The following is a 4,554-nucleotide window of genomic DNA, read 5'->3' as shown; positions in this document are numbered from 1 at the left end:
AAACAAATAGGAGAGAGTTTGGAAGTCGGCTTGCTAGAGAGTGTAGACTCTGGTTATCCCACTTTTTCCATTGCAACCTAGAACAATTTTGTATATAATTTCCACCGCACATATTGTGTTGCGGACTGCCAGACTATTTTCCACGATGTTTCCTCCCCCTTTGTCAAGGCCCTGCTCTTCCTCCTGTCAATTGTGTTATTGCCATATCATTTTGCTAGGACGGATGTTAATTAAATTTCGGCCTTATAAACGGATGCATGAAAGCTGGTAACTATCTCCATGTCAACTTGAATTCATTAAGGGAATTTTGGTGGCAGCATTAATAGTTAATGTGAGATGTAATTTGTATCATTCTTACTCAGATTATACATTGCTTTCGATCTTGTAGAACGTAATTTCAAATCTTTATTTTTGCCATCTATCGGTAGTTATTGGCGTTGACGATGCTCAAAATATAGCATCTTTATCCCATAGCGTTGAAAGTAACCCCATTGCTATTCAACCACCTTCGGGCTTATAACAGGCCGAACAGGGTAGCAGGGGTCCATTTGCTTGCCCGCGCAGTCGGACCCTAACTTAATCTTTGCGCGGCGATACGAATTAGCGAGAGTCCAGTGGGGGCCGGGGGCGCCGGCCGAGTCGCCGAGTAGATGCGCCAAGTTTTTAGTAAGGGCGGTTAATGCGGCGCATTCAAGCACAAAACTAATCTCTTCAGCCGAACATGAATAATACTTTCCGGCGCTTAAGACTAACGCGATTTTTTTTTACATTTTCTATCAAGATAAATACTTCCATTATAAAAAAGTAATTTTACAAATAAAATTTAATTAGAGAATCAAACTTGGTTTAATGCGAGGCTCAGAGAACACCGTTTAATCGTGTTATCAAACACTATTTAAACTAGCTGATGCATACTAATTAAGCAAAACTTAAGAGTAAAATTAATTTTATAATGAACAACGCAGTTATCTTTATATCTAAATACGAAAATACCCGGTCAGCGTAAATAAGTGATTTTTTCAAATAGAATAGATATATTTTATTCACAATTATTATTTTAAACTAAATAAAATTTTAAAATTGAAAATATAAAAGTTTTTAATTTATGTTAATCTTTAACTTGAAGTATTAATTTCTTTTATTTGCCCAAAAATATTATTGCCGAAAAACTCTCTCCAAGCTTACTGTTAATAAAATATTTAAAATTGATTTGCATATTTATTTAATATCAAAATTAAATACAATAATATGACATCTAACAAGATATAATTATATTAACGTAAAATAATATAGTATCTATTTGTTAAGGAAGTATAAAGCTCACATATATTGTGATTTCAAAACATGGCTAAAATTATAAAAATTCTACGGGCAGTCATGGCATAAAGTTTAGTCACTGGAAATACAAAATAATTTTAGGGCTTGAAAGGGTTACTCCGATTCTGGAAATTAAGTGTGTATGTCAAAAATTCTTTTCCAAGAACCCCCTTTTTTTCTATTCGAGGCAACTAATTTTTAAATGGAGGGCCGTTGGCCTGCTCAGATGTGCTAGTACCGGCCAGTGGATCAGATACACGGCACGGCCCTAATGAGGTTTAACGGCTTAAACTTCTAAGGCAAGACAACGAGATTAAATTAGGGCAACAACATCCAACGATGCACGCGAGAAACTAAAGCTCGCCTTTATATTATTGCACGCTTCTGCCCTTTGCAATAGTTGTTTGGGAAAAGATTTAACAACTATACGAGCCCGCAACGCGCGAGCTTATTGATAAGTGTTAGGCAACTAGCGCATTAAATTAAAATAAATTATGGTGGCTTTTTACATGGAACAAGACATAGGATTAAAAAAGCTTAATCTACAGTAAGAGCTAAATGAAGAGGAGGGTGAAACTATATTAGTGTGGTCCAATCTGGAGCCGATGGCTATTATCATGGTGGAGGGTTGATTTAGCGGGCTGTTAGGCGTACTGGCTTCTTCCTAAGATAAAAGAGGGAGAGTTATGTTCTGGGCGATTAGTTTAATATGAACAACAGATGCGTGTTAGGCTTTATATATTTATATAATAATATATAATATATAATACTATATATAATATGATATATATAGATATTATATTATATATATATACTATTAATATACATATACTTACTATCTATGGCACCAGAGCTTTAAACCATTCACTCGTAGTGGTTAGAGGCCAGAAGTAAACCGATCGTTTCAATTAAACTAATCGCCCAAACATAACTCTCCCTCTTTATTAGGAGAAGCAGTAGCTAACACCGTAACAACCTCCACCATGATATAGATCGGTCCAATTTGCCAACTAATATGTTTCCACCCTCCTCTTCATTTACTCTACTTAATTAACTTTTTTAATCCTATTCTTTCCATGTAAAAGCACCAAATTTATTTTAATTTAATGGTAGTTGCTAAACTTTACAAAAGCTCGGCGTTGCGGTCTATAGTTGTTAAATCTTTTCAAACAACTATTGCAGGAGAAGGTGAAATATAAAGGGGAGCTTTATTTGGTGATGTTGGATGTTGTTGCCCTATTAATTCTTTTCTTGCCTTTGAAGTTTAAGGTTAAACCTCATTAAGGTGGTGTATCTGATCACTGTAGACATCTGAGCAGGCCAAGGCTCCATTAAAAATTAGTGGATAGAAAAAAAGGGGGTTCTTGGAAAAGAATTTTTACATACACACTTAATTTCAGAATCGAGTAACTTTCAAGTAAATTATTTTGTATTTCCAGTGACTAACTTTTATGATGACTGTAGAATTTATAATTTTGCATGTTTGAAATCACAAATATGTGAGTTTATATTCTTTAACAAATAGAATACTATATTATTTTATTAATTAATTATACTTTAGATGTCATATTATTGTATTTAATTGATATTAAATAAATATGAAATCAATTTTATAATATTTATTAACAGGTGAAAGTTTTCCAATAATATTTTTGAAATAAAAAAATTAATACTTCAAGTTAAAAATAACATAAATTTAAAAACTTTATATTTCATTTTAAAATTTTATTTATTAAAATATAATTTGATAAAATATATTATTCTATTTGAAAAATCATTATTTAGTGACCGTATTTTCCTATTTAAATAAAGATACTGCTTCATTATAAAATAATTTTATTTTGTTAATAGTATATCAGTATTTAATATTTTATAAACGATAACGTGTTGCCATTAAACAAGTTGATCTTAATAAATTTTTTAAAATTATTTTTTTATAATGGAAGTATTATCTTGATAAAATTAAAAAAAGTTTTCTTAAGGGAAATATTATTATTTTGCTAAAATTATTTTGTCTTAATGGCATTAACGCCTCTAAAACTTGGATCTCTGGACTCGCCGGCCCACTGGACTTGTAATCGTATGGGAAAAGATTAATTGGCCGATGGGGCAAGAAATGGACTGTACCCTGTGGCCTTTATAAGCCCAAGTGTAGATTTACTTTCCATGATAAAGAGCTATTGGCAACCGAAAAGTAAATGAATATTAAATTCTTACAAGAAGAATGTTAGTAAGAAAACAATTTCTCACATTCATTTTGAAATTCTTATTTGAATGATATTAAGTTTTAAGAAAAAATAGAAAATGAGATAGCAGCTGATATGGCATCCATTTACTCCGCCTCTCAAGTAATTTCCAATCATTTTCCTATTGTTAATTCAAGATTGGCTGTTCCAATATCTCGCAGGTAAGATTTTAGGTTGCCCGTGTACAAAAAGATTGATTACAGGTTGCTATAATCAGCCACATTTTGAAAACATGGATTCATGAATAATAATTTCAATATAGTATTTGTTTTTTTAAATTAACTACGTTAAAAGTAGGCAAACAAATTAGAAGGTATATAGTGATCAATGAATAATCTTGCTTAATAATAAGCAAAAGAAGTAAATATCAAATCTATATTTATTTCTTCCTTACAATATTTTAGAGAAAGAGATTTCGCTTTAACAAAAGGGATTATACGATATTCATTAGCTTATATTTCAATAACATGCGTAATAAGACTGTAAAAGAATCCATGCAAATTTAGCAACACAAGAACAATAATTCATTTTCTTTTATTAATTGTTCTTTGTGCAAAACCCTCAGGCCCCGTTTGGTAAAGGGTTAAGGTGAATGGATTAAAGAGAAGGGTTAACTTAGTTAATCCATCATGAAGGGTTAAAAAAATTCTAAACCCGTTTGGATACAATAGTTAAGACAATGGGTTAAGTCTTTTGTGTTTGGCAAATGAATAAGGGTTAAGGAGATTAATCTCATGATTTTTTAAAAAAATACCACTTTCGCCCTTATTGAAGATTTATAAATTTCCACCAAACACATCAAGCTCCATGCCCTTATTGAAGATTAATCTTATGGTTCTTAGATTTGCTGATGATATTTTTTTTTAGAAAAGATTTGCTAGTCATTTTATGAGAGATTATCAAGAGAAAAAGGAGCAAAAGTTACATAACTTAGCTAGTTTGGAAATAAAACATTTTTATTATTTTCCTTTGCAAAAAAGAAATAATCAAA

This window comes from Asparagus officinalis, chromosome 4 (genome assembly GCF_001876935.1).
Source record: "Asparagus officinalis chromosome 4, Aspof.V1, whole genome shotgun sequence".
Taxonomy (NCBI): Eukaryota; Viridiplantae; Streptophyta; class Magnoliopsida; order Asparagales; family Asparagaceae; genus Asparagus; species Asparagus officinalis.
Note: the sequence above shows the minus strand (reverse complement) of the source record.